The following is an 11,543-nucleotide window of genomic DNA, read 5'->3' as shown; positions in this document are numbered from 1 at the left end:
AACAATATATTTAAATTTAACCAGATGAAAAACTTGAATTATATATAATCTCTCTCCATTTGCTACCTGAAGTTCTCTATGAATTTAGAAAAATCTATAAATCTCATAGGGCCTTAGTTTCCACACCTGGTGAAAAACTGAAGTTATAAAATACAAATATTGTATACTTTCCTTTCTTTAATTATGATTCAATGTAATGTGGTGTGTGTGCATATAGGCACTAGCCTGAATGTGCATGAGGCAGCCAACTGCCAGCTATCTTCTTCTATTGTTCGCTATCTTAATATTTGAAAACAAGACCTTTCTTCAAACCTAAAGCTAGTGTTTTGACAATATTCATATTCCCTGGGATCCACCTGACTGACTACACTCTTCCAACAATGGGCTTACAGAAATGTGTTCATAAGCCTGCCTTCTTTTTTCCTTTTCCTTTTTTGTAGTGTGTTAGACATTGAACACAAGCTCTCATTTTTGCCCAGTTAGCTCTTTGCTGTCTGAGCCATCTTCCCATTTCTTGTGCTGTGGTAATGGCTTGGTCCTTTAAAAAAAATAAAACACTAATATTTTCTTATAATATGATTTCTGGATATGCTACTTCTAGTAGCAAACATTTCAAAGGAATTTTACATTTTTATTAGTATTTTCCATATCTAAGGCAATCTAATTCAATTTACTTGTAAAAACATATAAATAATGAATGCTTGTACTTATTTAACATTCGGAAAGTTCAAACTAGCCTGTAAGCTAATTAAAGAAAGCAAATCAAATGACACTTTTAAAAAACAAGACAATGAAAAATAAGAGGGTGCTTTCAAGATTGGGAGGTTAAGCTTCATGGTTTTTGTTTTGTTTAGATTCCATTTTAAAGCCATTAGCTTTGCAATACTAACTCTCTCACCATGATTATTTTGCTAGTGATGGACTGTAATAAACTAGGCTATAGCAGCCATCCATTCCTTCATAGTGTTGAAATAACATTAGCCTAAAAACAGGCAAAAATTAGGTCATTAGACCAGATGTCATAGGCAATTCAAGGTGAGATGAAGAGATTATCATAACCTTGACTTGCTCCGGGTGGTCTCAAACTCAGATATCTGCCTATCTGTGTCTGTGAGTGCTGGGATTAAAGTTGTGTGTCACCACCACCCAGATCAGCTGTGCATTTTATTCATTCATAAACAAAATACATATCCTATGCATTTATGTGGGTATTTCTACATTTCTGGGGATGGAAGTGTCTTAGTCTTATATTGCTGTGAAAAGACACCATAACCACCATAACTCATAAACAAAATCATTTAATTGGAGCTTCCTTACAATTTCTGAAGTTTAGTCTTTTAACATCACATAGTTTGGAGCATGGTGGCATGCATGCACTCATGATGCTAGATAAGCAGCTGAGATTTCAACATCTGGGTGCACAGGCAGCAGAAAGGAGAAAGAGAAGCTGGGTCTGGCTTGTGCTTCTGAAACCTCAAAGCTCACTCCCAGTGACACATTTCCTTAAACGAATTCATACCTACTACAGCAAGGCCATACCTAATAATCCTTCTCAGGAAATGACAGTTCCTGATGACTAAGCAGTCAAATCATTTGGCCTATGTGGACATACTTATTCAAAGCCACAGGAGTCATATTCAATTATATAATGGAAGGAGGCTCTGTGTCCACACACCTTAATTTTTTCTGAGGAGAAAAGTGATCTTGACACATTACCAAAGGACCACCGTTCCATGAGATCCATTCAAGGAGAAATTAAAGCTGTCATACTTTGAAAAGTGTCAGTTTTACTTAGTCTGGTTTTTAATTAGAATTAAATACACCACCATACAAGATGACATATTCTAACGTGTGACATTCACCATCTTAGGGAAGAATTCACATGCTTATGGATTAAGGGGCTGGTAGTTATTACAGATGCTCCTTATAGAATGGGGAAAAAATGTCCCATTCAGCTTTTGTTTGTGTCTTTGTTGTTTCCTGCTGTTAGACTAGAAGTCCGAGTATTCACACATTCTAAAATTTGACATCAGTAGACTCATTTTAACAGTGAGTATTACTTTAAATGTTCAGGTTAAAAATTTTAGATTTTCCACATCCCTTTTAACCTTGAAGAACATAGATAACACATGATCAAATATCTCTGTCTCCATCTGAAAAGTGTATTTGAAGGCCGTCTAAGCTATGAATCTTAGATAAGTCTCTGTCACTGTGGCTGGACTTTAGCATAGTTAAAATTTGTGTGTGAGCAGTTCTGTCCTGAGAATGTAAAGATTTTGCATTGCCACTAGTAGAATATTTGTTTCAGATTCATTAAATATGTCATTTTAACTTTGATAATCTCCATAATTCCCTTACTATTGTTTAAAACATAATAATCTGCTCTACAGCCTCCAGAACCCTCCATGTGCACCCTGTTTCTGCCCAATTCCTGTGCTTTCAGACCTGACTAGTCATCACGCTTTTTTCTTTATTTTTCTTTGTTGACATTATTTTTCTTTAAATGACTACATTTTCTTTATCATCATTAACTTCATTACATTGTTCATTATTATACTATTAAATATTTTTTTTATATATTTTGATCCTGTTTTTCCAATTCCTATTCCAATACATCTCAGATCCCTTCTCACAATCCTACCTTCCCAACTTTATGTACTTTCTTTCTCTTTTTAAAGCAAACAGAGAAACCAAAACAACAACCAAGAAGCATGAGTTCTATTGTTTTTCGGGATGGGTATGTACCTGGCTAGAACTAAGAAGAGAATGTGGGAAGTCTGGGGACCAACGAGTGCCCAGTGAAGGAGTTGATGGCTGAATGTATGGCAGGTACTTATATTAACGTTCTTCATTGCATAAATGTTATTCCTGACTTAGATTTCCTTTAAGCATGTACACAACTACTGTTTAGTCCAAAACTGTCCTGAGTCTTAATATTTTTCCATTTATACTAACAAAAACTTTATTATTTCTTCTGTAACTTAAAATATATTTTCTTGGTTCTACTGACAAGATATAATTTGGGGAGCTATTTATTCAGATAGCAATAATCAAAGTTGGCTTGCATTTATGGGGAAATTGCTTTCAGTTCGATTTTCTTTTCAATCATGTATTGTTTCTCAGTTATAATAATAGCAGTAAGGCAGAGAATTATTCTTAATTGAGTCAATTTTAGAAGTTATGTGTTGATGTTCATCTCATGGTATGCCTATTCATTCACATTTACATACTATGCATCAAACACGTGTGATTATTACTGTAGATGAACATGCAAGTGAAGGCCACAGGTCAACATCAGCAGCTACCTACTTGGTATCTGAAATAGTTGCTCTATGGACTGGAGTTATCTGATAAGGTTAGGCTGCTGCTCAAGGAACTTCAGGGATCTTCTTGTCTCTGGGCCTCAGTGCTGATATAACAATCATACCATACTGCTACAGCTCTTATTATGTCTTCCATATATAAAAACTTCATTTTCTCATGTTTAAGTTGCAACGGTTTTATTGATGTATCTCTTCTCTGCACTCAAAGGAAGAAAAGCATGTAGGCCCAATTATTTCTGTACATTGTGTTGTTCAAATACTGATTTCTTTGCCTTCCTACGTTGTTTCAGTCTGGACATGATTTTGTTATCTTTATTCTTTTTTTTTAATTTTTATTTGATATTTCCTTTATTTGCATTTCAAATGTTATCCCTTTCCCAGATCTCCCTTCTGGAAACCCCCTATTCCATGCCCCTCTCCCTGCCTCTATGAGGGGCACCCACCCACCCACTCCATCCTTCCCACCCTAGCATTCCCCTACACTGGTGAATAGAACACCCTCAGGCCCAAGGACTGCTCCTCCCACTGATGTCCAACAAGGCCATCCTCTGCCACATATGTGGCACATATGGCCTGTTGACACTGTTGCTCCCCCTGCAGACTTAGCTTAAGTTCCTATAAACACTGTTCCTCATTAATTCTCTGCCTTGCCAATAAAAGCCAGTGAGCCAATACAGAGCTTTAGAGGAAATATGGGGCTTTGGATTCTAGGAGGGATGAAGAAAAGGAGAGGAAGTGAAGAAGGGAACCATGAGGGAGGTAGAGAAAACATCAGAAGAAGAGAGCTGAATCAAGAAAGGACAAAAAGAAATCAAGTAAGATGGGAATCCTGTCTGGGAGGAAGCCTGTCTACCTGGAAGGTTTAGAATGAAGTAATAATTGCTCAGTACTTGGCTCAGGCAATTTTAATAAATGTTAGTCTCTCTCTGTGGTTATTGGAAAATTAACTGATTAAGAAATACAGCCATATATTGATTCTCTGTATATACTTACATTAAAAATAATTCATTTTAAAAATGGTGCCTAATGTGGGGTGCCAATTTATTGTGTTACATATTATTCTGGAGGTTGCTACACACCCTTGTTGCCTTTAAATATCTATTCAGGGTTTTCACCCCACTTTACACCATTTAGTTTTTCCCAAGTTAGACACAGAAACTTGAAGTTTTATAATATGCTTAAAAGCACTACAGCTGGGCAGATATCAACTCTCTATGCGATTTTGTCTACTTTGCTATGGTGATCCCTGAAATATCACTTGCCATGTTCTGCCTGGTCATTCTTACTCCATCTGGCCAGCAGCCTTCTTGGCCATGTGCTCATGATTCACACTACCCATGGTGATCTATTTCTTCTTTCTCTCAAGGTCCCTACCTAATACCCCAAGGCCAGAAACTGAAGCTCCATCTACTTCCCTTCTGTCCAACTACAGTCAGCCTAGCTTTTTAATTAACCAATCAGTGACAACTTATGGGGCAAGCTTTACACAACTGAAGCTCATTAAGCACAACCGGATCTTGGGGGTCAGCATTTAACGTTTGAATACATAGTGGCACCAGACCAACCACCTACAAAGGGAGAACTGTCATAATAATACTCTGCTCTCAAAAATGAATTTATGTCTCTCCTATCTTACATGTGATTTTGAGAGTTGATAGGTAAAGTGTGGGCAATGGTTGGCTGGGGTAAGCTCTTTAGTTGTGGTGTCAGTACCCATAACTAACTTAGTAAAACTGTCAATGAACAACTTGATGAAAAAGATTGTCTTGAAAAAAAAAATGACATTTTGGCCCAGGGTCAAAGAAAAGGAGAAAAAAAATATGAATACCTAAAAAAGGCTTTTTTATATAATGAGATGAATTATAAGAGTCACATTTGCAGGCTACCTTTATAACAATCACAGGTTCCTAATGCATAGTGACAGGAAAGCCTTTGTAATGCAGCTGGACATTTACTTTCCTTTTGATTGGAGATATTATGGTTTTTGACACACCACATGGTCATGTGTGTTTGACCAAGGACATCCAGGCAGACTTAGCTCTACAACTGGATTCAATAAGCCAGTGCTCCCTGCCGGGAACCTCTCAATGATACAATTAATACCTCGGTCCCTTTCCTCACATTTTTGAACATGAACCCAATTAGAGGATCTTTTTTCCTTAACACCGAAGGACCCAACTTGTTCTGTTGCCTGGATCCTGTCTATGTGCTCCTGGCAATTTTTTAGCATGTTAACAGTACAAAAAATAGAATTCTCTCCTCTCAAAGGTGTTAGGAGAATTAATTAATGTTTATGAAGCACCTCAGATCCTTGGATGAGAAGACCCTGAAGAATTCTCTCCTTTGAAGGTGGTATTATTACATCATCTAATCTGGAGGCAAAGAAAAGCTAAAAATAGACTCTCAATACAGTAACCCCAATTTAACTCTGTGTGGTGGGTGTCTCTGTTCCTTCCCTTGGGAAAGGTGCTTGTGAAGAAAGTGGGAGACATTGACCCTGTATAAATTTGTGGATTGTAAAATTTTCTTTAACACATTTTTTTCTCTCAGTGCAACCCCCATGATTTCACAGGCTCAGCTCTTATTTCTTCCATAAAACAGACATGAAGGACAAAATTTCATACCAAAGAAATATTGACAGTAAATACCCAATATAAGTAGTTCCTAAGGTTTATCCTGATCCCTTAGGACAAAGACTACTTTAAGTCACACGAAACATATGCTGAACATATAAAAGAGTCTAATGGAGAATCTCCCAGTTAGGGGGTTGAATAATATTTTCATAGCCTTAGATTGTGCTTCCTAAAATCAAAATAGCTCTTATTACCTAAAACTCCAATTAGATTAAGCCAGTGGCTAAAACTGAAGAGGAATTTACTTTTCATTCTCTCCATGTGCAATACTTCTTACCGTGTTGTAATTTCCTTCACAACAAAGTAATGGTGTCTAATTTTGGTGAAGAACATTTTTTTAGTGATTATGCTCTGTTTGAAAGTGAATAACTTGAAGTACTTACAAAGAACAATGGAAAACAACGTAGCATTTTTAAGTTCATCTCAGGGATCTTATGATACGATCTATATTTTCATTAATAGTGTCTCATTTAAGGTTTCTACTGTTTTGAGAAGAAGTTTTTGGTGTTATTAGCACTTTGCATATTAATAATTTTAGATATGGGAGGGCAAAGGAACTTGTCAATAGTACAGACTAAAAGTGAGAATCCAGTCTATATGATTTTCCTCCAAGGTCTATAAAGCTAAGTTACACAGTGTTCCAGGCCAAACCATCAAAATGTGGGAAATGGCATATGTTTGAATATATAGTATGAGCTAAAGAGAAAGGGGGCAGAGTGAGATAGTAAGGATTATTTTTTTAATATTTTTTATTATTACATATTTTCCTCAATTACATTTCCAATGCTATCCCAAAAGTTCCCCATCCCCCCCCCCCACTTCCCTACCCACCTATTCCCATTTTTTGGCCCTGGCGTTCCCCTGTATTGGGCATATGAAGTTTGTGTGTCCAATGGGCCTCTCTATCCAGTGATGGCCGACTAGGCCATCTTTTGACACATATGTAGCTAGAGTCAAGAGCTCCAGGGTACGGGTTAGTTCATAATGTTGTTGCACCTACAGGGTTGCAGATCTCTTTAGCTCCTTGGATACTTTCTCTAGCCTGGAGGGCATCATCCTGAGTGAGGTAACACAATCACAAAAGAACTCAAATGATATGTACTCACTGATAAGTGGATATTAGCCCAGAAACTTAGTATACCCGAGATATAAGATACAATTTGCAAAACACATGAAACTGAAGAAGAATGAAGACCAAAGTTTGGACACTTTGCCCCTTCTTAGAATTGGAAACAATCACCCATGGAAGGAGTTACAGAGACAAAGTTTGGAGCAGAGACAAAAGGATGGACCATCTAGAGACTGCCATATCCAGAGATCCATCCCATAATTAGCCTCCAAACGATGACACCATTGCATACACTAGCAAGGATTATTTTTTTAAGTGAAATGAAAATGCATTATTTTGATTTTAGTCAGTACAGTGAACAGTATTGATCCAAACCAAGTAAGGGCTTTGCATTTTGCCAAATTAGAGCTTTAGGACAAGCAGCAGTGCTAACTACAGGACCACAAAGGGAAGGTTCACATTTTCTCTCTATTTGGGCTTACTTCAACTCGGCCTTTATTACAGGAGCTATGAAGGACTGTTTGTTTGCCTGTCTGGGCTTTGGTCTTCTGCAGAGAGAACTCTAGCTCCTTGCCCTGGAGCATATAGACATCTGCTCTGCCACACTGGCCTGGTCTTGAGGCACTGTAGGCGAGAAGCTTGCCCTGCTGGACTGCTTCTCCAGAAGACTTCTTGTTTTGGCAGGAACCTTCTTCTTTTTCCTTTTGTCGTATTTCTTTCGATTTTTCTTTGATTGTTTTTTCTTTAAAATCTTTTTCTCCACAGGAGTCAGTTTGACCCCCTTCTTGCGGCTGAGGGGAAGTGCATAATGGCACTTATTCCACTGCCAGAATGGTGTGATGTCAATAAGCACAATGAAGTTCTTCACCAGGATCTTGTGGATAATCTCATTATTGGATTCATTGTAGACAACATCAATGATTCTTGTTTTCCAAGTACAACATCCCAGGAAATGTTCCCCACATCCAATTGCAGGCAGGACCCGTTCCTTTTTTTTTTTTTTTTTTTTTGGTTTTGGTTTTGGTTTTGGTTTTGGTTTTGGTTTTGGTTTTGGTTTTGGTTTTGGTTTTGGTTTTGGTTTTGGTTTTCTTTTTTTTCCAGACAGTTTTTTTTAAATTTTTTATTAGGTATCGTCCTCATTTACATTTCCAATGCTATTCCAAAAGTCCCCCATACCCACCCCCCACTCCCCCTTTTAGCCCTGGCGTTCCCCTGTACTGGGGCATATAAAGTTTGCAAGTCCAATGGGCCTCTCTTTCCAGTGATGGCCGACTAGGTCATCTTTTGATACATATGCAGCTAGAGACAACAGCTCCGGGGTATTGGTTAGTTCATATTGTTGTTCCACCTATAGGGTTGCAGTTCCCTTTAGCTCCTTGGGTACTTTCTCTAGCTCCAGACAGGGTTTTTCTGTGTAGCCCTGGATGTCCTGGAACTCACTCTGTATAACAGGCTGGCCTTGAACTGAGAATTTTGTCTGCCTTTGCCTCCCAATTGCTGGGATTAGAGGCATATGCCACCACTTCTTATTGCCTCCTGGAACTCAAACTGTATATATTCAGCGAGTGCCATTCTTAGTGTTGGCAGCAGGCCATTCCAGCTCACACTTCTGCTTCTTGTCCCCTGCCTTGCAGTGCTTGTGCGTGTTGTTCCGAGAAATGCCCATCACTTGGCACTGTACCCCATTTTTAGTAGGATTATTTGTTTCTCTGGAGTCTAGCTTCTTGAGTTCTTTGTATATATTGAATACTGGTCCTGTATCAGATATAGGGTTGTTATAGATCTTTCCCTGACCTGTTGGTTGCCATTTTGTCCTATTGACAGTGTCCTTTGTCTTACAGAAGTTTTGCAATTTTATGAGGTACCATTTGTCTTTTGTTGATTTTATAAGCCATTGGTGTTCTGTTCAGAAAAATTTCCCCTGTGCCCATGTGTTTGAAACTTTTCCCCACTTTCTCTTCTATTAGTTTCAGTGTATCTGGTTTTAAGTGGAGGTCTTGATCCACTTGGACTTGAACTTTGTACAAGGAGATAAGAATAGATTGATTTGCATTCTTCTACATGCTGACCTCCAGTTCAACTAGGACCATTTGTTGAAAGTGCTGTCTTTTTTCCACTGGGTGGTTGTCTTCTTTATATACACTTTCTTAGTACATGGTGATTAGATTTAGAAATGCTTGTGTAAGGATCATTGGACACATGGATGGTAACAGACAGAGTTGATGGAGACATCCACTCATTCCCTTTTTGGATGCAAAGTCCAATGAGATGCTTGCTAAAATGTGAGAGGCCCCATTAAGTAAGTAGTGATGAACAAGACATCTTAGTCCTACATTGCTATAAGTTTTGATGGACCAACGTCAAGTGTAAACAGCTACCTAAAGGATGTCATGAGCATATGACCCTCTATTTATTCAGATTCTTCTGTGCTTTAGTACTGTATTTCTATTATTTGAGTGTGCACAAACATATATTTGGTGTATACTGATAAGAGAAAATTGAACTTGATAATGTCAAGCTTGAGAATCTTCAGCTGGATGGAAGGATGTCATCTGTCTTCAAGCTTCCAAACCAGGAAAGGTCAATCAGGCAGACAAACTATGAGAATGTGTGCCCTGGACAGTAGAGCACAGTGGTCCACTTTGGACTTTTGAAGCAACATATTAACAACACCTGCTGATCATACGTTCTTATGCAAAGTAGAAAAGTATACAAGTATGGTCCAAGCACCATGAATTGAACACATACTGTGGATTATCAGCACAATTACTGCACTGCACCAGATAGATTACCAGTGTTATAGCCTTTTATTTTTAAGATCAAAAGCAATGCTTAAAGACCCCACTGACCGCACGTTTCATTTAATAGTAAGAATAAGAAAAATAAAGCCATGGAAGTCTTGCTATTTCAGTCAACACAGTTAATATTTCAGATGTGTTCATTTTTGACAATACATATTACTGTTGGAAACATATGTGCATGTACCAATCTAGGGGCTCTATCTGGAAGCTGAATTGTAAAAAATGCCCCTCCTCTTTCTGGTCCTTTTCCCCTTCTTCTTCTACCTCTTTCTGATACACTTTGCCATTACCCTCCTCTCCTCCTTCCCTTTATCCTTTCTTCTCCCTGTTCTTTCCCTCTTCTTCCATTTCTCCCAGCACTCTTCTTCTTCCTTCTTCTTTCTCTTTCTTCCTTCTCTTCCCTCTCACCTTTCTCTTTTATTCCTAGCTCTTTTTCTGTGCTTTTTCATTAATACATATTACATCAACTTTTCTTACTAGACCAATGTGATAATAATGTTTATTTATGTAATATAATACTAATAAAAAATAAAAGATGGCTTTGAGTTATTTTTCTCTTTTTTAAATTCCCTTTCTCATGACTTTATCATTATTTGACTGCACTGTGCTTCCATTGTGAGAGTCCTCAACATATAGAGACCATGGGAACCTGTTCTCTTACTTAGATTTACTATTGTTTGGAAAAAATATTACATCCGAAGTCACTTTGGGAGGTAAGAGATTATATGGCTTATAGTTTCATATCACTGTTCATCACTGAATAAAATCAGAACAGGATTTCAAAGAGGGTAGGCACCTGGAGGTATGAGCTGATGGAGAGGCCATGGAGGGGTGCTGATTACCTGTCTGATCATCATGTCTTGCTCAGCCTGATTTCTTAGAGAATATAGGACCAGGAGTCCAGGAGTCGGCCTTCCACCATCAATCACTAATTAAGAACAGAATGAGCTCTGTTTGTGTCTGAGCATTCTACAGACACTGTTATCTTTGTTTTGGAGAGGTATGAATTTCTCATATTTTGGAGGTGGGATGGGAATCCTCTCTAATGAGGTCTGATGAGGCCTGAGAGCTGCAGTATTCTAAAGATGTGTAACTTTGAGGGCAAATCTTCCCTTTTCATTTGTTTTCATGAAAAGTTCTACCCATGATGGGCTTAATGTTAATAATTCAGATCTCCTCACTTATACCTAAATTATGTGGAAAACAAACATCAAATTTTTAAAGTGACCTCATACAACATTAATTCTGAAGGAGGCACAGGCAAGATTTCATTCTGGCTTTTCCTTTTATAGACTAGCTGGCTGTGATTCCGCAGACCTCACACCAAAGAGGCGTTTCTGACAAAATGCAGAACAGATGCGGGACCTGCACTCGGGAGAGGCAGATTGCAGTGTGGCTGAGGAGCTATTTTCAAACCTCCCCGAGCCTTGCTTTCACCTGTTTATGCAGAAGCAGACCTGTGGATTTGTGCTCACCCAGTTCTGTGCCAATGCATTCCCAGCAGCCCCAGACAACTGCTTTCTCTTTCACATTCTGCTCCTTTCCTCCTTGCATTTGCTTGACAGCTGCTCAGGGTTGGCTGTTAAGAGAGCTTCGCGAGGCTGTTGCTACAGGTGGCCTCCTTTTTGGGAGAAATAGTCAAAGATAAAAAAAAAAATTGAAGAATGAAGTATCTGTAATAATGGTGCCATAATTCTGATGAGATCTAGACTTCTTG

At 38.3% G+C, this 11,543-nt stretch overlaps 1 pseudogene; it reads right to left on the bottom strand.

Annotated features, from left to right (window-relative positions):
* Positions 1-7,480: 7,480 nt before the first annotated feature.
* On the bottom strand, positions 7,481-8,691 carry Gm34743 (annotated as a pseudogene).
* Between the last annotated feature and the right edge of the window lie 2,852 nt (positions 8,692-11,543).

This window comes from Mus musculus, chromosome 18 (assembly GCF_000001635.26).
Source record: "Mus musculus strain C57BL/6J chromosome 18, GRCm38.p6 C57BL/6J".
Lineage (NCBI taxonomy): Eukaryota > Metazoa > Chordata > Mammalia > Rodentia > Muridae > Mus > Mus musculus.
This window is presented reverse-complemented; position numbering and strand designations above follow the sequence as displayed.